The sequence below is a fragment of the Neomonachus schauinslandi genome, chromosome 3 (genome assembly GCF_002201575.2).
Source record: "Neomonachus schauinslandi chromosome 3, ASM220157v2, whole genome shotgun sequence".
Classification (NCBI taxonomy): Eukaryota; Metazoa; Chordata; class Mammalia; order Carnivora; family Phocidae; genus Neomonachus; species Neomonachus schauinslandi.
Genome location: NC_058405.1, coordinates 62,241,885 through 62,268,183, shown reverse-complemented (window position 1 = coordinate 62,268,183; position 26,299 = coordinate 62,241,885). Strand labels below are relative to the sequence as shown.

General features: G+C 46.6%; 1 long non-coding RNA gene across 2 annotated transcripts in view; it reads right to left on the bottom strand.

Annotated features, from left to right (window-relative positions):
• Positions 1 to 26,299, bottom strand: part of LOC110570348 — a 92,458-nt gene that overhangs the window by 42,280 nt on the left and 23,879 nt on the right. The gene's annotated exons all lie outside the window — the stretch shown is intronic.

Genomic DNA, 26,299 nt, shown 5'->3' with positions numbered 1-26,299 from the left:
GGACAGAGACAGAACAAGCCGGACTGGCTGACTTTCCCTTCTTGGGTGGCGTGAGTGGGGGACACACAGCTGCAGAGTGAGGCAGCGGATCCCTGAGAAGGTGGGGCAGGGGCTGGGCATGCCGCAGAGGGGAGACAGGATGGGAAGAGAGGGGGGCCAAGGCAGTCAGAGCTCTCCTTGAAACTTCTCAACATTTTCTTGAACATAATTAGAGAAGCAACTCATACTCCAGCCCATGAGTCCTCAGCAAAGAACTGTCCCATTCATTGCATTCTGTAACAAGACAAAAAGCTTTACTGGCATTCTGGTAAGAAAGCTGGGATCAGGATATAAATCTCCCAAATGGGACGAGGGTTTTTTTAGGGCAGTCATTCAGCCGAGGCAGGACCGTGGCTGATGTCACCACCCCAGTGTGAACAGCGAGCGAGCCCTGGCCTCTTCTCCTGCCTTGGCCGAAAATGAGCTCTCTGATCTTGAGCAATTGACTTAACCTATCTGGACATCTGTTTGTAAATCCACAAAATAAGGAGATTGAACTGGATGTCTTTCAAGCTTGCCTGCAGTACTGCTAACATCCTAGATCCTGTGGTTCCACAAACACCCCATTATTTATACATCAGACTTTTTCGCAACACCTAAATAGTATTGCCAACTATGTCAATAATATTTTATTTATTATATTACTATGAAGTGAATAGGTTATTTATTTCCTCCCAGTACAACTTGTACTTGAATACAATTTCAACATGCATGCTAAATCTCTCCTCCTATGAACTCCCAAGCATTTAAATCGAGACACCTCTTAGTGTACTTACCCCATTCTGCTTTAGGCTATGATTATTCAGGAAAATGCCTTATTGTCCATTCCTAGATGTTAAGCTCCCCAGATGCTCCCTGGAAACCCAGCGGCGAAGAGAAAAGAACGGAGCTACCGGGGTGGCTTCCGTCTTTGCAAGCCCAAGAACCCAGGACAATATATTGCACAAAACTGATGTTCAGTGCGTGTTTGTGGAACACACATATAGTTGGAGAGAATGCAAAACTTAAGAGGAATTCATCAAATGAGCCTAATTAAGTCCCCATCCTTTGCTCCTCCCCTAACACACCCGGAAGGCTAACCTAACACCTTTGCCTGGAGCTAATAAACATTGACCCCACTTAATTGCAAATGGCCCTAGCCTCAGTGCTGCTGATGAGTTTGGGAAGAGCACAGAATACAGACAAGAGAAATCATTGCTGAGCGAGTCACTGGGGAAAGAGGCAGCTGGAATCCCCAGTCATCGAACTTGTTTGCAAGATGCCCACAGTGACACAAAAGGTAACATTACATGGAGCTGAAGGAACCAGACAGTGTCAGATTTGCTGGCAAAGCATTTTCTCAATCTTGAAAGTGAGAATGAGGGGGAAAAGGGGAAGGGGAGAAGAAACTATCAAGGGTCTTCTCTAGGCAAAGGCCCCTCAAGCCATATTTTCTACTCATCCTGCAAGAAAGTTTAGATGCCGACCCAGTGGTTCTATTTCAGCAAGATCTCCTCGGTCTTCTTAATGTCCAGCAGCTCTCCTGAGCCCTGTGTCCTCTGCCTCTTTCCCAATTCCCAAAGAAAGTGCAGCCCTCCCCCAACTCCCCAACACAAGCTCTGGGTCCCTGTTAATAATCCACTTCTAAGTGGCGCCCTAACCACCACACTTCCGCACCCCGCCTACCTCCAGTCCTCACTCCCCTACCCAGCCTGGCCACAGGACACTGGCCTCCTCTGTCACCCACGTGGCCCCTGCACCGGCGCGCGGGTCACCGGCCCTCACCTCTGGCCATCGGCTCACACTTCCTGTTTCTCCCAATCCACCTCAGCCACCCTCCACTGTGCTCTCACATTCCAGACACTTTTTCCCCCTCCCTCATTCCCTTCTTCTCCCATTACTAATGTCTATTCTAGAAACTTGCTCAGTTAGGACTGGACTCGCCAGTAATTGAGGGCATCTTGCACCACCCGAGTCTTGATTTTGTGAGCTAAAATTTCTGTTGGTGTTAACTTGCTAGCTCTTTTATTTTACTTCCCTCCCATGTTGATTCTCATTCCTGAGTTCACACTTTGGAGGAAGGAGGGAAGTTCACTCGATTGAGATTGGACAGAACCATAGGGATGGCCGCAGAGGGCCCTGAACCTGCCACTGCTGGCCAGAACGCACCCCATCTCCAGGCCGCGGTGGGCTCAGGGCCCAGGGCGGCAACTAGCTTCTTCACCAGCAACTGCCTCCACAGCCTTCAAGGCCGCCGCTTTCGGACTGAAAACCCCCGTGGCTAAGTCTCTTGGAGGAGCAGGAAATGAGAGGCTGTTAACGAGCTGGACCTCTGTGAGTTGTGCCAAGAATTCTCCGCCCCACGGTCACAGAATGCTGAAACGGGCTGAAAGGGCCAGTCTTCCAAAAGAGTTAACCGGAGGCCCCATCACCAGGCTGTTAATGCCTCCGGCTCCGCGAGCTGACAGGAACAGGACGTTCTAAAATGGCTCCACCCTTGAACCACAACTCATCAATCATAGCACGGAACATCGAGCTTCAGGTTCCGACTAGCTCCTGCGAACTCCGTCTCTCACCTCTCTGCCAGGCTCCTGCTTGGTCACCAAGCTCCCTACTTCGCTCTCCGGAAACAGGAGCCACGTTGGGGTTTCACGTCCTGCGTCCTGCGCCTCCGTGCGTCGCACACGTTGGCGCGCACGCACGGCGCAGAGAGCGCCGGGGCTCGCGAACACCAGCGTGAGCGCCCGGGGTTGGCCCCCGCTTGTGCACCAGGCCTGATACCTGCCATATGGTCGGGTTGCCGCGCAGGTTGTCTCTAAAACATCTGGCCAGTTGTTTACCTCCCCAGCTGTGTGGCAGTTGGCACGTCCCTGTCCTCGGCTCCCTTCAGCCTCCCAGGAAAAGAAGCGCAGCCTCTTGCCTGGACTTTCTTCCTTGGCCGGGCGGAAATCAGTTTGCCACCGCCTTGCTTTGGCTGCTCTGACCTGGCCCGCCCCGCTGCCCCCTCAGCTCCTCTATCGGTCGTCCCTGGGTGTGCGGCCACAGCCCTCTCTGTTCTGACCCCTTCCATTTACACAGCCAACCGCTTCTTCCCTTACCTCGTCGGGGCTCCTCCTGGATCTCCGTGCACAAATGTCCTGCCATCTCGTTACCTTTGGCCCACAGGTGTAGTCATCGCCCCACTTTACGCCACTTGCAATCACCTGGCTTCTTGCTCACCTGGTGGCTTTCTCGCCCTCTGGCTTTCCTGCCAAGCCTTTCTTCCCAAGAGCTGCCTTACGGCCAGGAACACTTAACACACCGCCCAGAGTTCCTCTGACAGGTACAGGGCCAGACTTCTAATCAGATCGTTTATATTGCAGTCCGATGACCCCCAAATTCCGAATTACCTTCCTGGCTGACAAGCAGAGCTCCCCACGCGATCCTCACCGATCCACGTTTTTCTCTTGCAGACATCCACTCCTTTCCTGCCTCCCCGATCCTAATTCCTCCAACTTACTTTCTTCAGTAAGGTCATATTTACCTTCTAAGTCAGAACCCAGAATTTTCAGGTAATTTCCAGGACTAAAGCAATCTGTTCATTGCCATATATTGTCTCCTCTTCGATTCCAGCGGCTGCTGGCGGTGCCCACCTAAGTCCCATCCTTGCCCTCCCTGCACGCGGGCACACAGTGATGAGGGTGACAGCTAACACTGAGCAACGCCTGTGTGTCAGGTACTGCTCCAAGCTTTGCATAGAAGATTCCCCAGGTCTGCCCCCTGCATCTTATTTCAGTTTCCTTAAACTCCTACTTACCTGAGGAAAGCCACCAAAGTGGGCAGAGGAGAGAAAGAAGAAGCATTAAAATAACGAGTGGGAACAATGTAAACATCTCTAGAAGTCCTGATTAGGCATGCTTTATGTTCTTTCTCCCTTTATGTCGAATTCCCACTCATTCCTGCCTATACCTCCTCGGTCCTGACCACATGACCTTGTTTTTAACTTAAAGAAGCACTCTTTCATTTTTTCAAACTGCACGTTTTTATAGAGATCTCTGCATTTCCAATGGTAAATCAAGAGAACACAGATTTGGAATAAGAGTGATACATATTTTTAAGTCCTGCCTCTGCCCATTTCTAGCTTTGTGATTCTGGGTATGTTTCTTTTTTCTTTTTTTTTTTTTTCTGGGTATGTTTCTTAATGCTGCTGAACCTCAGTTGACTCATTTATAAAATGCAATTAGTAGAGACCTTGCAGATTTTTTTAAATTGCAATAAGCAATGTGTGCAAAGTACTTACCACAGTGCCCAGCACCTTGTAGATGCTATGCAAATAGCCCCTCATTTTCTAAAAATACTTATACTGTCTCAGTGCAGTGGGTGGATATGAAAGGCAGATTTCTCTGCTGTCATATTTTCTTTTCTTAGTGCAAGGTCTCTCCCAGAAACCAAGGGAAATCTCCCACATGACATACAAAAAAAGAAATCACCTTGTCACAGCATAGCAGAGGGCAGCTTTAATAAGAAACTAACAGATGTTATATATTCTGCCCCAGGTAAATTGTAGGCCTAAAGGCTTACCCTCTGCTCCACTTCCCCAGCATCCCTCAGTGGCTGACTGTGGGATCTTTAATAGGATTTGTCTTCTGGGTTGCTCACCAGGTTCAATATCTTCTTGACCCCAGAAAAATGCAAGAATGCTCCCTGGGCACTTGAGAAAATGAGTTCTAGAGCAGTGATCTCCAAATGTGATCGATGGACCAACGGCATCAACACCATCTGGGAACTTGTTAGAAATGCGCATTCTCAGGCCCTATGATAGACTCACTAAATCAGAAATTCTGGGGGTGGGGCCCCAGCAAACTGTGTTTTAACACTACTTCAGGGTGATTTGGATGAAGATTCAGGCTTGAGAACTAGTGGGTGAGATAGTAACATGGGGATTTCTTCCTAACAGAATCAGTGGGGGAAGTTCCAACAATATGGCAGATTAACGACTGTGACCTCTCAAGACACACCTTCAGCTGCCCCTGCATGCAAGGCTGCTCATCAAGGAAGCTGTCCCTGTGCCTCATCACAGAGAAGCATCATCCCCCTGCCAGCCTCACTAGCACCACTCCCTGCTGCTCGTCTAGACAAGACCAGCTTGACTGCAGACAGGTACCTGAGAGCCTAGCCCAGGTGCACCTGCTGTTGCTCAAACACAAGGTTTGCTATCTCTTCTCCCAGCCACCACCTTCCTCAGACTGAGACTGGCCAAGCACCTCCCAGCTCCTGCTTACTGTCATTCAGCACCGAGTGGAACAGATACATTAAAGATGCTGTCAGTGACCACAGCGGCCACCCACTCTCCCGAGTGAAACTGTGCCTTCTACAGCCCCAGGAGCCAGATCGACCAGACAGCTGTGCTACAGTTCTCTCAAATCAGCACGAAGCAGGGGAGAACCAGAGTTCAGAACTGTAGCTATAATTAATAACCCAAAGGATGCATTCCCATCTCCCTCATCCCTCCACAGAAAATGTTCCTCAAACACTGGGGATGACCTTTCACCCCAAATCCAGTGGACTCACCTGTCAGTAGCCCCACATTGCTTTCTGTCTCAAACCTAAACTCCATACATGCCCTGTCCCCCCGCCCCCATTGCCCCCAACGTCACTGCCCACTGTTTCACCCTATATGCCAGTCGGGAGAAAACTCACCGTCCATGTTTCAAATTAGCCAGTAGGCATCTCAGAAGGCCACAGGTTTGACTGGGAAGGAAGTTATAAGGCTGGCCTAAGACAACATGAGGGAATTGTTGGAATGATTCTGTTACCAGAGTTTTTTTTAATCAGGAAATTTGAAAACTAAAAACAGTGGAATTGACAATATAGCTGAGAGGGAATGTGGCCACCTTTTATTTCCTAACTTCTTCATTTCCCACTAAGAACCTCTGCCTTAGCCCTCTTTCTCCTCAGCTTTTGCTTCAGTTCTGTGAGCCACCAGTATCTTTCCAATTAATTAATTAAGGGGCCCCAAGTAGGTTTCCCTTGCCTGCAAAGAATGGACACCCCATCATCAGAACCCTGCTCAGCTCCCAGCTCCTCCAGAAAGCCCATCTTAGATCCCCTCACCGAGCTCCTTCATCCCTCCTTTGGATACCACTTACAGTCCTTCACCAACGTAGCTCTATATTCTTGTACCTTACATGCATGACGATGTGGCATCCAGGGGACCTGCATTTGAACACTGCCCCCACCACTATTTAACTCTGCCACTGGGGAACATTATTTAACGTTCTCTCTGAACTTCAGTTTTCTGGGGATAATATATTATTAGGAAGAATAAACAAGCAGCAAATGTAAGAAGCCCAGTATACTCTCTCTGCCAGCTACTGGGTACATAACCAGTGCTCCCATCTTCCCTGTTCCCTTGATTACCTCTTTCCAGTTTGATTGTTCTTCTTGGCTTATACCTCTGTATCTAATTGCCTAGTACTTATACTTTGTCTGTAATGTCGTCTGCTGATCATCTCTTGATCCCAGCCATTCTCTGTGGAAGCTTCAGAATCTGGTTTAAGCTGCAGGAGCACTTTTAAGTTCTATAATTACAGTATTATTGACTATAATTTTATTTGCTATGAGTTGTATTTGGAGCAAATGTTTCTAACTATATTTTTAAAAGCTTTGTTTTGGTTGCTATTCTATTAATATGCAGCTCCAGAAAAGCTAAGAACTGGAAGGAGAAAACTATAAGACATCGGAAGTGGGATAAAATTCTATCCAAGTGTTTAATCACCCTTGGAGTCATGTTATTCTTACTGATGATCTAAATTTGTCTTGCTACAATTTATTCTTGTTTTCTATCACACTCTACATTTTGCATAATATACTTGGAGATAGACTTTGAACCACTTTTAAGCTTTTACCTACAGCTTTTTTACACTTTTCTCATATTGGCTCACATTTATCAAAGGATAGCTGTATACCAAGCACTCTGCTAAGCACTTTGCACAGGTCTTTCCATTTAATTCTTATAATCATTCTGAGTATCCCCTATGTGTCCTATATAAGCATTATTATTATGTCCATTTTATGAATGAGCAGATCTTAAGGAAGTCGTGCCACTTGCCCAGGGTCACCAAGCAAGTAACAGATGATGCCTCCGTGTGAACCTGGGTGGTCTGACACCAGGGCCCATACTGCCTCAGAGATTCTAGTTCCTCAATTTTTAAGGATTTAATGATTTGATTGGCCTTTCTCCCATTTCTCTTCATCCATCTCAACAACAGTTCACCAATACTGATGAGAACTATCTGGATGCTAAAAATGGGGAAAAGATCTTAGGGTCCAAGTGGACCATGTTCACAGCACAGAAGAGCTACTGGAGAGGCATTAAAAAAAGTTTGACTTAACGTAACTAAATACTCACCGGAATTATTGGACAAAGACTGTGGCATCAAAAACCTCAAGCTAAAGCCTGACACCAAAGAACCACTGCTAGTAATTTAATACTAACTCTGACTTGATGAGCACCTGCAGTGTGCCAGGTCTTTTCTAGCACCAGGTGTCCTGCAGGAAGGCTCTTGCAGATGAGGAAATGGGAATTCGAAGAGATTAAGTGACTTGCCCACAGCCACACAGGGCAGATCTGGTATCTGTTTTATTTGGGCCTCTGGTTTAGCTTGCAGCCTGTGCTCTTTCCCTATGGTCATCTTCGTAGCTGAAGGTTTCTGGCCACGCATTCTTCAGAACCCAGTACAAAGGATGGTCATGACAACAGTCCTTGCCTACCCCAGGGGGCTGGTGGGAGTACAGTGTGCATAGTCTCTTCCCGTGGTAAAAGGAATTAATTAATGCCACATCTACCCACCCACACATCAGCCTTATACTCTTTTACCCACACTTATTTGGTGAGTGGACACCATAATGTTAACACCTTACATTCATAGAAGGCTTTGCAGGTCATGGAGGCATTTTCAATATGAAGCTCAGGTGAGCTTGGTAAATTAGTGAAAGCCTCCTAGTTCCCAATCTAGTATTCTTCGCATTTTGCCTTGCTATCTCTAGCCAAAAATGTGCTGTCTGAAGAAAAACAATAAAATAAAATAGTGTTGCAGTGGGTATTTGTGGAAACAAATTAAGATTTAATTTCTCCTATACCAACCTAGGATGCTTTTTAGTCTTTTTACACTATGGTAAAGGGACAATCTACAAAGTATTTCCTTAGAGTTACATCCCCAAGTCTAATTTATAAAAAGGCAATTGCCAGAGTGCCTCCATGTGGCTTCCATCAAAGTTGGACATTGAGAAGGCAGATATCCATGTGACTGAAATGCACACAATCACCCTTCCAATTGTCTTTGTCCCGTAAGAGACCATGCTGAAAGGCTCATGGCCTTGGGTTGCATGTCAGTCTCCAGGAGTAGAAGCAAGTGTCTAAATAGCAGAGAAAAGATAGAAACATTTTCAAGGGCTTGTAAACATGGGATCCAAGTTTTTCTCTCCTGGTGGGCTTTGAAATCAAGGCCGCTGCTCAAGCAGAAAAGAATCATTGGCTTTCTCATTGGGATCTTTCGGTCAGGCCACCTGTTGGGTGTTCTTTTTGCAGAGATTGAGGGACGAGCACTGCATCAATGGCATAAAGGAGAGTTTATTCATGGGAAGATCCAAAATAGAAATGTTGCTGTAAAAGTAATTAGACTTGAGTTTAAAAGGATCAGTTCCTCATTAAGGGTTTCCCTCTAAGGCTTTTTACAAGTTTAAAGCTTGAATCTAATCTCCAGTGTCAGCTGTGAAAGGAAGGAAGGCACAGATGCATATTCACATACTAACAAGTATGTGCCCTGGTTTCGCTGATAAAGCGTAATAAGGATTTCGCTGTACATAAATATAAATATATGCTCCTCGGCACCATCTCCCCTGCCCCTGCCACCACCCACTGGAGATGGAGACCCTGGAGATCAAAGTCAACACTTTGCACTTATAAACGCTGGAAGAAAACTTTTTAACCATGGTTAGAATTAGAATTGGTTATTCCCAGCAGCCCCAAATGTCAACAGAAACCCTTCCCTTTCTGCATTCCTTGTAATTCAATTCCCTGTCAGCATGTATTGGCTATGTATCTGGTCCTGTTCTAGGTTTGAGGATACAAAGATAGATGAGACACATCCCTGCCCTGTAGGAATGCAGAGCTCAAGCAGGGTTTCTCAAAGTGTGTACCCATCAGCACCCATAAGGAACTATAGGTTCCTGCAAAACTGTAGGCGACAAGTCTAGTTTTCAGATCCTGTGCAGAACCACTGAGTTAGAACTTAATCAGAAGCTCTAAGTGTAGGCTCAGGAATCTTCACACAAGTACCCCCCCAGCCCCCGGTGATTCCTATGTCTGTCCACAAAAGTAACAGACAGCATGATTTCAAAGCATTTATAAATAATTTGTGATTTTCTTCTGATAAGTCTTGAAATTCCAGGCTGTGGACAAACCCATCTCTTAAGAGAGCAGAGACAACCGTCTCCACGCTCTGTGAGATCTTCACCGGGTGTAACAAAAGCAGACTCTGCCTGCAGATTATGGGAGGCCTCTAGAGTCTCCCTCTTCGCAGGAAGTTTCTACACCAGCCATCCTCCACAAGGCCCACAACAAGCCCCACCTTGTCCACCAGAGGGAAACATTCTGGGTGGGCAACGGCTGAAAGCATGCTGGAGTTGGACCTGGGTTTGGATCCTAGCATTTTCACTTCCCGGTTGTGAAACCAGACGCAAAGTACCGGGCCTTTTGTTTCCTCGTCTGTAAAATGAGGATGACGATAGGACCCAGCTCACTGAATTATCAGGATTGGAAGAAATAATGTATACAGGAAACACATATGGATCGGCATACAGTAAACATTTAATAAATGTTGTTACTGTGGTTACCAAAGACCTTGGTGAAACTCATTTGGGTTAATGACTCAGAGCTCAAAAAAATCTCACAAAATCCACAACAGGCTAGTCTTCTCCCTGAAAGAGAACTCAAAAACCATGAAATGTAGGTACACAAGTGAGGGGACAATGGTATACTTCTAAACTGTGCCTTGGAGTCTGCAAATTATAAGGTAGTATAATTGGTGGCTAATTTCCCTCATTAAGCCTTTTAGGGAAACCCCTAAAGAGGAACTGATCCTTTTAAATTCAAATCTAATTACTTTTACAGCAACATTTCTATTTTGGATGCTTCCCATGAATAAAGCCTATTTTATGCTATAGATGCAGTGCTCATATATAAGGGAGTGGACAATGATATACTTCTAAACTGTGCCTTAGAGTCTGCAAATTATGAGAGAGTATAATAACTTAGGGAGGGTGAGCAATGGTTGATATATAAAATGAACATTTTTAAAGACTGAATTTATAAAACACACACAGGTATGCTACATCTAAGGCAAACCAAATGTATAAAAAAATCTAGATTTATTATGCATGTCTTTATCAAAAGATAGACATTTAGCTCCTTAAAATATTTCCTGTATGATTTCATTTAAAAAATTTTTATCCAAACACAAAATCTCAAGAGGGTATCTATTCCACAGTTCAAATAGGGTTACTGGGTTTGGCAAATTAAAATACAAGAGACCCAGTGAAATTTGAATTTCAGATCGAGAAGAAATAATTTTTCAGCATAAATACATCCCATGAAATATTTGGCAACCCTAACTACAGAGCATGACTGGTTTTCAGAGAAGTTCATGACTTTGAGCCAACGTCCTTAGTAAGCTTTACATTAGGAGAAAGAAAAACTGATTAGGAATGAACTTGTCACGGGTCAGGTGAATGAATGAAGCTGTAAGTTCTATGAGAAATGAATGAAACCGGACCAATCACAGGGATCATATGACACCTGAGCTTTTCTTCAATTGCTAGGAAGTTAGAATGTCCCTGTACGCCTGGAGAAATTCCTGCTGTAATCTGTACGTTGTAAAGTTCTATGTTAGTACTAGAGGAGTAAGTGGAAGAAAAGTTAACTTAGGAGAAATGAGTTAGTAAGATCAGGAGCCAAGGTTCACCCTGTAATCTGGGCTCAAGGTTCAAACGTGCTCTTTCACGACGAAGGGACAGTGACCCTGAGCTTCTTGCTGCGAGTGTATGATAACCAAACCCCCACCACACATTTTCTTTCATTCCTTTTATTTCCTCTAACGTGAGAACAGGTAAAGTGCTTTTTCTTTGATTTATAATACTCTTTGATGTTACAGAAAAAAAATCTCATTCTGGAACTGCCAAATTGTTTCCATGGTGAAAAGTTAAGTAGTTCTTCGGCATTTTTTAGATTTTAGTAAGCTTTGCGTAGCAGTGGGATGGGAGGTGAAAATGAAAAAAATATCCCAGGACCCCTCATTGATTAGGCCTTATATTTTTAAAAATGCTTCTGACATGGATGTTAACATGCTGGTACATTTTTAATTCTGCCCCAACTGGTAGGCCACAGTAATTAAGAAATTATTCCACTGGAAATGAAAGCACTCCAGCGATCAAAGGGAAATGAGATAGGGCGGTAGCAGAAAGAACATTAAACTCAGAATCAGAACGCTTGGCTTACATCCCTGCCTCAGCCACGTACAGGTCAATCAGCTTCACCCTCTGGACCTCTGTTTTCTCATCTGTAAAACAAGAGTTTCCTACGTGCTTTCTGTAGTCTGAAATTCTGTGATTCTGAGTCTAGTAATTTGAATTTAGATCTTTTATCTTTCCCTGACTACAATATTTTGAGAAAACCTTCCCTTTTCTGTTTCTGGCAGCCTGCCATTTCTGGAAAGCCCACTCACTTCCCTCAGCCCATTCTGAGGATGAACTTGTGCGATCTTTAGAGGCCACTTTGGAAATCACTGTTGTGCAGCACAAGGGACTGTTAGCAACATGTACAAAGACAGAAAATGGCTTTAAATGTCAAGTAAGGAACAATAACACTGGGGAAGAAGCACATCAGAGAGCTGGTTGTTAAAACTCAGGCTAGAGCATTGAAAACTGCTTGAGGTTTAAAATCCTGAGCTGGCAAACAACTAGAGGGAAGATCAGAAAACGAAGCCTACAAGGAGTTGTAGGGAAATGAATTGACCAGAAAGACATGGGGAGACATCATGGCCGCCTTCTCAGATCTGAGGCCCGCTCCACCTCCACCACCACCCTGGCCCTCACTCCCAGCTCAGAAACTAAAGCGAACCACTTCTGAGACCACCTCTAGGTGCCCAACTCCAGGTGAATGAAGAATGAGAGCCAGTGCTCAACTCAGGAGCTCTCCCCTGCTCTACTCAGGACACCTTCTTCCTCTGTAATAATCTGATGGACTAAAGATAGTTAAACGTAAAGCAAAAAAAGGTGCTTTTTTTTTTCCCCCTTTCTCAAATTCCTGAACAAAATTATTTTGAAAAGCGCTAGCCCTCATAAACAAGGTGTCTTTTGAGGTATTTCTTTAAGAGTCGTATGAGTTGCCTGACTCACACTGTGTGTCAAATGAGATGACAAACGATCGCTAACCCTGATATTACCATTCCACCTCCACGCCACGCATCCTCCCCAGTCCTCCTCACCGCAACTGGGAAGAAAGGTAAGATGTTTCTCCTTTTAGGAAAATTTGACAGCAGTAGGAAAGAAGGAAGGAAGGAAGGAAAGAAGGGAGGGAGGAAGGGAGAGAGAGAAAGAAAGAAAGAGAAATAGAGAGGGAGAGAGGGAGGGAGAAGAGAGAAGAGAAGAGAAGAGAAGAGAAGAGAAGAGAAGAGAAGAGAAGAGAAAGAAAAGAAAAAGATTGACAAGCTGGGGCTTTTTAGGGTAATTCTGGAAGGTATCCCTGTACTATAAATAATTTCTGTTCATAAGGAACAGAGACATAAGGCAGAGTAGTAGTGTGGTCTCTTTTAGAAAGATTTCCATGCAATATGACTGAGAGAGAATTCAAGTTTCTGTGCTTAAAGAGATAAGCGGCCACTACTTGACAGTCTTCATCTGGGACGACCATCATGGAGCAAGCCGTGTCATGGCTAAGTGGACGGTGACAGAACTCTCGGTCCCTTCTACGTTCTTACATATGAGATGTGCCGAATCTACACTCATGGTATTTTGTCCTTCTGTCTATTATTCATTACTGGCTTTATAAAAAGCAACAGACGCTGAAATCAGTATTCCTGAATCGTCAGGGCTCACCCCAGAGAAGGCTAAAGGAAAAGCAGGTAAAGGGAGACCCAAGAGGGTGGTAGCCACCAGCCAAGGGAATGGTTTCTGCTGGAACCCAGAATAAAGGCACATTTTTCTCCTCCCACTGAAAAAATGTATATATGTCTCCATCCTCCTGGCTCAGCTCAGCAGAGCTCTTAATCCTATTTGGAGGACTTTTCTTCTAAGAAGTTCTTCAAGCTTTTATGCAGTCTACAATCTTTGAAAGATTTGAGTCTGTTTCATGATTCTTTTCTTTTTTTTTTTTTTAAAGATTTTATTTATTTATTTGAGACAGAGAGAATGAGAGACAGAGAGCATGAGAGGGAGGAGGGTCAGAGGGAGAAGCAGACTCCCCGCCGAGCAGGGAGCCCGATGTGGAACTCGATCCTGGGACTCCAGGATCATGACCTGAGCCGAAGGCAGTCACCTAACCAACTGAGCCACCCAGGCGCCCCATGATTATTTTCATTTTTAATGCCTGAACAAGATGCTGGTTGTTTCCCTTCGTCGAGTTTAGCTTGTCTTTTTGGTTATTATCATTTCTACATTTTTTGAGAAGTACATCTCTGCAAGGGAAACATAAAAATCTCTTGATTGCTTTAAAAAGTGAACCAAAGCCCTCTGAAGATTTATTATTATTATTATTATTATTATTATTTTGTGTGTGTGTGTGTGTGTCTAGGTAGGGAGACCTCTGGTGCTTTAGGAATATTTTCATCTTTTCATGTATACAATGGTGCTCAGTCACTGAGGAGTTTACCCACCCCCATCCTCATGGTCAATGCCCCATCACAAGTAGCACAATGCTGATGTGCCAACCCTTGCTCAAGAAATGGAAGACGATCTGGGGGGGAGGGGGGTGGGAGGATGGGTTAGCCTGGTGATGGGTATTGAGGAGGGCACATTCTGCATGGAGCACTGGGTGTTATGCACAAACAATGAATCATGGAACACCTCATCTAAAACTAATGATGTAATGTATGGGGATTAACATAAGAATAAAAAAATAAAAAATAATTAAAAAAAAAAAAAGAAATGGAAGACGATGCAGCTGATGCGGCATGTGTCCATGGGTTCCAAAGCAACTCAAGAAGATATATATGTAGGCATAAACTTTTCTTGGTATGATGTCTGCATTGTGTAGAAGCCATCTGCAAGGCCAAATGTCGAATGCCCTTCTCTTGGCCTTGTGAAGTTAAAAAAGAATCCACTCTCCTTATCTGTCACTGCTGGCCCATTTGGTTCGGGCTGTAGATCCCCAGCTGTCTAGCAGCTGTCATTCTGCTTGTTTATAAATTCAGCAGCCTTTAAGCGAGGTTCCACGATGTCAGAACCTCCCAGGAGGCCCCTCTGCAGCCCCCACAGCGCAAGGGCTGTGCATCCACTCCCTGCGATGCAGACACGGCCGCTGGGACGCAGGAGCAATATGGCAGTCTGCCACGCCGCGGGCCCTTTCAAAACGAAGTCCACATCGGTTACAATATGCTGTGGCCGTGGGACCTCCCCACCAGGCAGAAATCAGACTCTCAAGCCCTGGCCCGGCCACGCATTTGATTTGCAGGCATGGATTGTTACTTGCTTGCCATACCACTCAATCTCACTAGCTTGTCCTATCAGAGAAACAGAAGGAGCAGTGGGCTACATGAGGACCAGGTCCTTTATGTGTTTGGGACTGGGTTTTGTAGTTTGTTAGCACAAAGTTCCCAGGGCAGATAAATGTGGTGGAAAGACTGAGCAGCTACGGGAAAGAGAAGAGCCTCTGGAAGGAGCCCAGGCTGGGCTAGAATCCCCACTCTTGAGGCTGCTGGCGATGTAACCTTGAATTAGGTGCTTCACCGTCACGTGTTTCCATTCTTGTGAGGGTGGAATAAGAACACACACAAGGCAGTGGTTCTCATTGTGTGGCGTCCCTGGACCAACAGCAGCAGCCTCACCTGGGAACTTGCTGGAATGCATATTCTCAGGCCCCACCCCAGAATTACCGAGTCAGAAACTTCAGGGATGGGGCCCAGCAGTCTGTGTTTTAACAGGCCCTCCCAGTGATTCTGATGCAGTTGGGAACCACCAATTTAAGGTCTCTAGCACAGTGCTTGGCACACAATAAATACTGGTTTATCCTTGTAGAAATTCTGAATTTCTGAGGAATTACTGATTTGGAGCCTAATATGTCCACTAAGCACACTGCTAGGGCTCGATAGAATCTCCACTCTCAGGAGTAGCTGTGCATGTCCCCTTGTCAATCTGTCCTTGGGATAAATTAGCTGAGGCACAAGTCTGAATTATCAGTAAGCATCTAGCGGTGGGGACGGAAATGACCTAAGGGAGCAGGATTGCAGACCCTGCCCACTCTCCCTCTCCCACACCCATCCCCACCCAACCACTCTCTGTGCCAAGTGCCCGGAGCCCTGGGGAGGCACAGGGAATATGGTCCACTCCTCTGATGCATCGAACGTGAGAATTCCAAGGTTCTGTGGGAAGCTGTGTGTCCCCCTGCTTTCCTTCCTCGGCCTTGGAAGCCTGAAAGATCCCAGGTGACGCCTCCAACGTTTGCCATTTTTTGTTACTTAGTTTTCCTTTGCGCTGCTTTTCTTTTTTAACTATGAGTTGTGCAAGAATTCTTTTCATCCCTTGATGAAAGCGGTATCCATGTTGCTGTCATAGGTTCCTGAAGTCCAGAGAATGTGACATGACAAATTTGTGACTCCAAGAGATCACTCTCCAGACCTCGGACTCATCCCATCATTTCTGGGAGATGACAGATCCCTGGCCATAAACAGAAGGCTTCCTGACAACTGTGACAAGTGTCTATCTTGAAGAAAATATCATTGAGTTCTCCGGACAAGGGGTATTCAAGAATTTTTTTTTTTAGTGGGAAAAAATTGGCCTGCTTTGGAGATGCAAAGGTGAAACATCTCATGTGGCAAATATGAAAAAGTCAAGTGCCAGGCGGGAAGGAAGATGTTGCTCATCACAGGCTTTCTGGCCCCTGACTACAGATATCGAATCCAGATGCGGCCTGGAACCCTGAGCCAGAAATATTCACCGAAGAATAACAGTCACCAAACAATCCGTTTCAGATGAATTGAATAAATAAACATCAATCATCCATTCATTAAACACATATTTGTTGAGCCACGCTAGCTCTTTGGCCTGTGCTATGCCCTGGGGACGAGAGTGGAAGTAGAAAGCGATGCAGTAGACGGGCAATGACAAGGAAAACAAGGGGGCGCGTGTCCAGGGGGAGCTTCCCAGGGGAGGCAGGCCAAAGCTGAACAGCAGCTGCAGGATTGACACCCTTAATCAGGCAAACGGACAGGAGCGGGGGCAAAAAGTATCCTTCCGCGGGGCTGGCACCGCGAAGGAAAGGTCAGGGGCATGAACAGTCATGGAGTGGATGGGACGAAGCTGGTGGAAGAAGGATGTCCTGGGCAGGCTCAGGGCCGGACGGGACACAAGGGCCCCGGGAAGCCCCTGGAGGCTTATAAGCTATGATCCAAATGCATGGGCAGAGCATGGCATGGGATTGCCCACACAGCCCGAGGGTTCAGAATTGCTTCTGAACCTCAGTTCTGTCACTTCTCGGCTTATGTCCTGGGGCAAGTTTCTCAATGTCCCTCTGCTTCGATGCTCTTGTCCATAAAATGAGGGTTTCGTGATCTTACAGGATTGCAGTATGGAATCAATGAAATCAATGGACATATAAACACTTAGGACACGTGTTTGGGATTTGGTAAACTCTCAAATGTTAGCTGCTCTATTATTATTATTATTATTATTATTATTATCATTAATATAACAGGGCAAATATTATTAACTTGGGATTGCCACAGCCTTTGCCCTTCCCCCTGCCCATCAAAGAGAATTCTGCCAGTACTCCCCATCCTTCTCCTTTGAGCAAGAAACGACTCTCGCTCTCTGGGGTTGGTGTGAAACATGTCACCTAGGCTCTCCTAAATGATGGGGCCGGCCCCTGGGTCAATGGGTGGGTCACTTTCAGGCTGTGCAAAAGTGTCTCTCCTAAAAAACAGTAAATAGCAAGTCCCCCAGCAAGGCTCTTCCAAGATCATTTTTAGTGGGAAGAAAATTGGTCTGCTTTAGAGGGCAGGCAGGGCAAGGAGGAGAGAGCCATGTGGAGCCCAGGAGGGGAGAGGGGTGTGGGGGAGTCTGTGACGTGCTGGGGAGCAGCTGTGGGTGAGAGAAAAGTAGGTGGCAGAGGAGAGGAAATTCAATTAAAAGCTTCATTTGGACCTCCTCTTAAATTTTCTTCTAAAGACATAAGAATAAAATTCCCTTTTAATGAGTTTGGCTCCTGTCCAGTGTTTCTTTAAAGTTGACTCTACGTGAAGACGGAGCCAGAGACTCCTTTGCCAGGATTTAGTGGGGTTATAGTATTAATGTTGAAAATTGGTATATGAATACCTACCCCCCCAGGGCTAGTTTTAGGATTAAATGTGGTAATGCATGTTGTATCCACCACCTCTCGCTAGATTACGCTGCAAGCAACTCCCAAATCTCCGTGGCTTACAACAACAAAGGTTTGTTTCTTGCCCCCGTTACATGTTCTTTGCGGTTTGGCTGCACATCTTTCTGCTGGAAAGGAGATGTCGGATCCGCCCCTATCTGGACCTGGCAGGGCTGGCCGGGAGGGAGGGAAGGAAAGGCAGAACCCGAACCCGCAATGGCTCTCAGCACTTCTACGCAGAAATCTGTCACTTCCAATCCCGTCCCGTTGGCGAAAGGAGTCATGCCTGTCGTCATCAGGGTGGGGAGTGTGACCGTCCCACTGGGAGGGGCAGCAGGCCCTCGGGAACAGGAGCAGAGCCAGCCGCAATCATCAAGTGCTCAGGACATTGCCTGGCACACGGAAAGACCTCCATAAATTGCGAAAATCATTCGTATCAATCTGTAAAATGGGGGAACTAAAAGTACCAGCCTCATAAGGGAGCTTGAGGATTAAGAGAGAGAGAATGTGCACCGGGGCCTGCCTAACTGGCTCAATAAACGGCAGCTAGTGGTGATTTTCTCCTGGGGCCAGAAAAAGCGGACAATCTGGCAGTTAAAGCCATGGCAAGGGGGGACATGTGGTGACCGGAAGCTATAGAGGATCTTTGGCGCCCTGATGGGAAAGGATGTTCCTGTCTCAGGGGGTCAGAGACAAGAGCAGGACCCCAGAGAGCCAAGGGCTACATGGGGGCAGGAAATGCCAATTACTCTGCCGCTGGAGGAGACAACCTGCGTCCCACACGCAGAGCACCAGAGAGCTTGCTGTTTTCCAGCCTTTCGGGGGCCTCGGGGCCAAGCCATGGGCTCGGACAGGAAGCCTGGGGCTGCCTGTGTGTCAGAGAGGACCTGGCACCATGCCCACTCCCTGCTCTGGGACACCACAGCTCACGCCGGTCACCCACCCCTTTCCCACACCAGAGAGGGAACGCTGGGCTCCCCAAACACCCGGTCACCCTCCACCCAAGCCAGCAAGGCTGCTTACCTGGCCAACAAGGCAGGGCCAGGTCGGGAGCAGAGTCCAGGGGCCATAGGCCTCCAATAAAAATATTTCTAGAACAAATTTGTGCAGAGGGATCCCTCCCATTCCCTTTAACCCCTATCGCTACTATCTCCCACCACATGGCTCTTCAAGGGAGCTCCTTGCCCCTCCCTAAGCTGCCTGTCTTCTCACTCATTCCATCAAAAGCATTTACTGGGGGCCCTCCAGGCAGCAGAGTCAGCCTGGTGCTACCTCTGCTCCAGTGCGTAGTCTAGTGCATGGTCCTATGCATGGTCCAGTGCATGGTCCTATGTGTGGTCCAGTACATGGTCCAGTGCGTGGTCCAGTGCATGGTCCTATGTGTGCTCCAGTGCATGGTCCTATGCGTGGTCCAGTGCGTGGTCCAGTGCATGGTCCTGTGTGTGCTCCAGTGCATGGTCCTATGCGTGGTCCAGTGCGTGGTCCTGTGCGTGCTCCAGGGCATGGTCCAGTGCATGGTCCTATGCGTGCTCCAGTGCATGGTCCATTGCATGGTCCTGTGCGTGCTCCAGTGCATGGTCCCATGCGTGGTCCTGTGCATGGTCCAGTGCATGGCCCAGTGCATGGTCCTATGCGTGCTCCAGTGCATGATCCTATGCGCGCTCCAGTGCATGGTCTTATGCATGATCCTATGCATGGTCCTGTGCATGGTCCTATGCGTGCTCCAGTGTATGGTCCTATGCATGGTCCTGTGCATGGTCCTATACGTGCTCTAGTGCAGGAGAAAGACAAGAGCTAAGAGGAAGAGGGAAAGCTTTTCCTGTTGGCCCATGGTGGGTGCTAAGGAGCATAAAGATGGGATATGGCACAGAATGCCTCTCTCCAACAGTGGAGGAAAGACCCAAGGAAGCTGAGGAAAAGACATTTAGTCAGAGGGAACAAGCCCATGTCTGAGCTTTATGTGTCAGAAAAAGAACCAGAGGGGCACCTGGAGGCCTTACTCGGTTAAGCATCTGACTCTTTATTTCGGCTCAGGTCACGATCTCAGGGTCGTGAGATGGAGCCATGCTCAGCAGGGAGTCTGCTTGAGATTCTCTCTCCCTCTGCCTCTCCCCTCTGTGCATGCAGGCTCTCTTTCTCAAATAAATAAATCTTTAAAAAAAAAAGAGAGAGAACCACAGGGCACCTGGGTGGCTCAGTTGTTAAGTGTCTGCCTTCAGCTCAGGTCATGATCCCAGGGTCCTGGGATCGAGCCCCGCATCGGGCTCCCTGCTCCATAGGAAGCCTGCTTCTCCCTCTCCCACTCCCCCTGCTTGTGTTCCCTCTCTTGCTGTGTCTCTATCTGTCAAATAAATAAAATCTTAAAAAAAAAAAAAAAGAACCAGGGTCAGGGTGGCTGCACCGAAGACAGCAGAGGTGGGGACAACAGGTGTTTACTCGAGGTTCCTTCTTCCCCAGCTGACACGCCCTTCGTTCATGGCTACAGGTTAGGGAAGCAACCAGTGAGCTCTTGGCGGGATTCTGTTTTCACATTGAAGCTCTGCTTCTGGAGCCACGTGACTGCACTCCTCTAGCTGTCTGTAGATGGCCAAGCAAGAGGCATCTGCTGGAGCCTGCGTTTCTGGCTGGGTGGACTTGGAAATCTAGGAGCCTTGGAATCAGACAGACTTGAGTTCGAATCCTGGTTCTGCTCCCCTCAACTCTGGTGGAGCTGTGGGTGGCCACCATGGCTGTCCAGCCCATGCAGAGGTCATGAGCAAGCTAACAGCTTCCTGCCCCTCTGCCTGGGGGGGAATGTCCTCACCGGGGCAGACTGGAAGTACTGGGGAGCAACCCTCCTATGGCTCCTGAAGACCCAGGGCCCCTCCATCTTTGGTGGTCTATTTTGCACAGTGTCAGAGGACCCTCGGCAGGACGAAGCCCAGGTCACTGCAGCGAGCATCATAAACACATTTGACTAACTTCCTTCCCTCCCCCCAGCTCGTATCCCCGTCAGCTCCCAAATAAACCACCTGCAACCAGACCTTCATCTTGGGGTCAGCTCTGGGGGAAACCCAAATGAAGATGCTAGCCATGTGACTTCAAAATGATGTAAATTCTGTGAGTCTGCTTCTCTGTCTGCATAATGGAGACTGAGGAGCAATGAGGAGGACATGAGGAAGGAGGAGGAAACAGGCACAGAGCAGGCAGGTGGTAACACTGGACTCTGAGGGACAAAGGACATCATGGAGATGAACTTGCTCTGCAAACTGCAGGTGACCCTCCAGATGCACGCAGGCAGCGCTGTGAGGGTTAAAAGCATCCCTCCATAGTCAGAACCAGCCATGAGACCTGAGGCAACTTACCTCATCTCTCTTTCCAAGTCGGTTAAACAGAAATAATCATAGCATCAATCCCATAGGGTGGTTGCGAGGATTAAATCAGTTAATATACGTGGCTTATCTAGAACTGTCCTGCTTCTTAATAAAGCTACGTGTTTGCCATATTATTTGAATCATTGTTATTATAGGTCTATTATGTGACTACATTATTTTTATGCTGTACTGAAAATGCAAGTCTTCTTCCTACCCCTCCTGATGCCTCGCTTTAGCTACCTGCTCCAAAGTCGCCACGGGTTTAGTTTGTCATCATGAGCTTTTTTAATTGCATAAATAATTCATGAGTATGCTCCAATTGAAAGAGTTAAACAGTGTACAGGACAAAACCTAAAAGTCCCTTCAACACTCACCCCCCCCATCCTCCTCCCACTGTCCACAGCATGGGGCCTTCTCCCTATTCCTTTTATACGTAGGTATGTATATACTTTTTTCCCTACAGAAGTGGTATCATACTAAACTTGCATTCAAATTTGTTATACAACTTGCTTATTGCTTTTCAAATACATTTTGGAGATTCTTCTATGATGATACAATAGGGTCTACTTCATTTTTTAAAAAATTCTTCAGAATAGATATACCATACCCCGGTTTAACAAATCCCCTATTGATAGATGTCCATATGGTGTCCAATTTCCCCCCTTTGAAGGCCACACTACAGTCAACATCTTTGTGCATACATCTTCACTCAGGCACATGAATATTCCTTAGGATGGATTCCAGGAAGTGGATTTGCTGGGTCAAATGATGTGTGAATTTTTTGTTTTGCTAAATACTGCCAAATTGCCTTCTAATTTACACTCCTACCAGCTTTGGGGGGAGGTTTGTTTTTGTTTTATTTATTTGTTTTTGTTTTAAAGACTTACAGGAGGGGTTTTGTTAGGTAGTTGGTCTCGGCAGAGGAGGGCATCGTGTTTTTCCCTGACAACTAAAAACAGCAGCGTGTTCCTTTCCTTTCCAGAGATCCAACATCCCAGCTGCATAACCCATCCTCCTCCAACCTTCCATGACCCCCTCTCCACATCACACACACACACAGAGCACGAGAACAACTATAATGGAGGAGAATTATGTCCCCCTAAAATGTCACTGCCTTGATTTGAGACATCATTCACACCAAGCTGTGAATGATTGAGCCTCCTCCACTGGGGCCACCATAGCATTTGTTTTTGTTTTTGTTTTTGTTTTTCTGAGTAGGGTTATCTACCCAACACTTGTGCTTCTGTAGAAAGAGAACGTCATCGTTGTTACTGGATGATCTTCTGGCGGCTGTAGAACTACATTTCCCAGCCTGCATTTCGGTACGGGTGGCCAATGAGCTGTAAGTGGAAGTTGATGGGTGGGACTTGTGGGAAAGGTTCTGTAAAGGAGGGCAGCTTACTGGAAACAGTGAGCTCCTTTGCTTGCCCCTTCCTTCTTCCTACTTGGAACTGGGGGTGATTTTTAATATGTTCAACCATTTACATGGACATCAGCCTTAGACCTGAGCAAAATTCTGGAGGATCCCACTGTGGCTTGTGTTAACTCTTTAGTTGACAGATCTTGGAGACCATCCAAGGATGCAAAGAGGCAATGGCACTCATTCTGAAATATTTGACATTTTAACAACTAATTGGCCATATATATTCCTTCAGACTGATTTTCAGCCCTGCCTGAAATGATGATGTGATAGTTGGAGCTCCAATTGTCCTGTGGGACCATGAAGTAATCTTCAAGATGGAAGCCAGGCACTAAGGATGATGGATAAGACAGAGGCTTCTGAAGAACGTGGAGCCCCCATACCTGTCATCTAGACTTCTTTTATATAAAGTACTGGGCTTAAACCCAATCAGTTGCTGGCATTCCTTTTGCCATGTTTTGGCCCATTATGACTGAAAGAAACTCAAGTCCACACTTTCTATGGCCAAAAAAGCAGCCCCCATTCTATAAACTTAGAACTGCTTTGAGGGATCCCTTAAAGAACCCCACACCCTGTGGCATGCTCTAAACAAATTCCATTTTGCCACTTCCCATTATACTTAACATCAACATCAGACGTTTGCAAAATTCTTAAGATAACGTTCTGGACACTGTTTCTATTCATCCAGATTAAACTTGGGTTAATTTGGGACATACCCACACCAGTCTGTGAGCTCCAGGATCACACCCCTGATTCTCCTCTGGCAACTAAGCTCCCAAACGCACATTATAATTCCTGCACAAATACGGTTCAGAAAGTCAAAGGACTCCAAGACTGAAGTTCACACCTATTATAAACAGGACATGGAAAGGTTTCTATTAAGTTTTGTTTATATTAGTGAAAAAAAAAATGTCCCACAATAGAGAATTAGAGAAATTGTGGTAAATCTATGCATGGACTACTAAAAAGCTATTTAAATTATGACATAGAAACTTGTCAGCGGGGGCGCCTGGCTGGCTCAGGTAGTAGAGCATGCGACTCTTGATCTTGGGGTTGCAAGTTCGAGTCCCATGTTGGGTATAGAGATTGCTTCAAAAATAAAATAAAATCTTAAAAAAGGAAAAGAAACTTGTCAGCAATGTTCAAAATCCATTAAGTGAAAAGTAAATCTTGAATGATCCCTTTGGTAAAAACAATTTTGTATAGATATATGTTTATGCATTCATATATATCTGTGCAAATGCAAGTAATAATAATGCCTAAAAGCTTTACAGTGGTTATCTCTGAATTCATGGGTTATTTTAAATTTTCTCCTCTGTGACTATATATATATATATATATATATATATATATATGCACACACACACACATATATATATATATATATATGTTTTTAGTAACTTAGAAATAGGTGAAGGATGAGCTTATAAGAAAACTCCGATCTGGAGCTTTAAGTTCATGGGCAATTCTCAAATCCACCGTTCAAAACCAAGGGTGTCTGAATTTTGGAAAACAAACCTTGTTGAACTTGCCTGGCATTTCCTAAGTTGTGTCACATGCCCCAGTGATATGCCCCACATGACAAGCTGTCCAGTTCTTGACAAAGGTTAGAAAAGGCCATGTGATGGCCTTCCCCATCTCTGGTGGCTGGTGGCCAGGCCTGGAATGGCCCCTCTGCCTCCTACCCTCTCCCTTGTTCCTCCGGCTCATGCTTCCCTCCAGCTGACTTGGCACCTCTCTCGACCTCGGCCCCAGATCCTCCAACCCCTCCCCAGGGAGAATGTGTCCCGCCAGCTTTTGCCCCATCAAATGAGGAAAGGGGACTTTCTCTGCTGCTGCCCCATCCTGGGAGGTTTGCTCACAAAACCAACAATCCCCTTGGACCTCAGACAAAGGCCACTTTGGCCCGGCCCTAAATGAGTCTCAGCCTGGAGGCAAGAGTGGTGTAGGCTCCACCATCTCAGCTGCTACCTCTGGTCCAACGCCCTCTGCTCTCAGAACCAGCGTCAACTCCTCCTGTCCCATTTGGCTCTACTGGAGGAGGAAGCCCAGCAGAATCTTACGGTGCACGTCAGAGGAGCCAAGGACAATCAAGATCTGCCCGCCAGTTCTGAAGTCTGACCCGAGCAGCTTGTCTCCAAGTGGCCCATAGCTGGAGCAGGGAAGGAGGTTATCCCAGATCTCCCCACCGGTCAGTGAGCCATGTTGACTGCCCATCCCGTTCTTCCACTTCATTTTCTTTTTTTATTATTATTAAGATTTTATTTATTTATTTGACAGAGAGAGAGCACAAGCAGGGGGAGCGGCAGAGGGGGAGAGAGAGGGAGAAGCAGGCTCCCCGGTGAGCAGGGAGCTCGATGCAGGACTCGATCCCAAGACTCCAGGATCATGACCTGAGTCTAAGGCAGCCGCTTAACCAACTGAGCCACCCAGGCATCCCTCCCACTTCATTTTCATTCGGACTCAGAGAAACCAAAACCACTCCTCACCAGGGAATGCCGCTGTTCTGATATGGCTATGGGCTGAATTGTGTTCCCCCTCAAAATTTATATGTTGAAGTCCTAAACCCCAGTACCTCACTACTGGAAACAGGGTCTATGAAGAGGTAATTAAGCAGGTTTAAAAAAAGAAGAAGAAGAAGATCCACAGTACAGAAAACTTGGAGAACAGAGGGGAGATTGTACTCAAAATACTGACACTATAACATAATAAAATGTAATTTTGTTAAAAAGAAGAAGAAGAGGAAATAATTAAGCTAAAATGAGGTCTTTGGGGGTGGGCCCCAATCCAACAATACTGGTGTCCTTATAAGAAGGGGAAATTTGGTCACAGATACACACAGAGGGAAGACCATGTCAGAGACACAGGGAGAAGACGGGCATCTACACATCAAGGAGAGAGGCGTCAGAAGAAATCAACCCTGCCAGCACCTTGATCTTGGCCTCCTAGCCTCCAGAACTGGGAGAAAATAAATTTCTGTTAAGGCCCTGTGTCTGCAGTGCTCCCCTACGGTAGTCCAAGCAAACTAATACAGATGTGAAGCAGACCAGCAGTCAGGGGGCTCATCAACCCCACAGCCTAAGGTCCACTACATTTAAAACATTAAGCCTGCCCTTCTAATCTCAGATAAATAAGCCCTCTGTATCTCCCCCTGCCTTTTCCCCTAACCCCCCTGAATTATGTCTACCTTTGAGTGAATAAAACCAGAAAAACGGCATAATTGGGGAGCCATAAGTAAACCGTATTGCTCACCTGGAGACAGACAGAGTCACTCCCTCCTCCATATGCCCACCCGCCCTCACTTGTCCCTCCCCCAGCCAGAGGTGCCTTTCCGACAGGATCACTCAGAAGCTGTTCTTCCAGAGAGGCTTTCTCCAAACCCTTGAAGAGTCTCTGCCCAAGGTCACCGGGAGCAGGCAGGGGCTCTGAGCAGAGCAGGCAGTCCTGTGGACAGCCTGTTGGGACTGAATATTGATGAGACCCAGCATGCAAAACGATGCTCCTGCTGGACCAGCCAGTTCAGACTACAGCAGCCTTCCCAGGGAGGTGGGAAACGCCGATGTCTACCAGGTAGCCCCGCTTTGCCACTTATCAGCAGAGTAACCGTGCCCACTGCTTGGGCCCTGTCGGCCTCAGTTTACCCCTCTATAAAATGGGCATAATATCAGTAGTTACCTAATAAGAATGTTGTGAGGAGGGCGCCTGGGTGGCTCAGTTGGTTAAGCGACTGCCTTCGGCTCAGGTCATGATCCTGGAGTCCCTGGATCGAGTCCCGCATCGGGCTCCCTGCTCGGCAGGGAGCCTGCTTCTCCCTCTGACCCTCCCCCCTCTCATGTGCTCTCTCTCTCTCATTCTGTCTCAAATAAATAAATAAAATCTTAAAAAAAAAAAAAAAAAAAA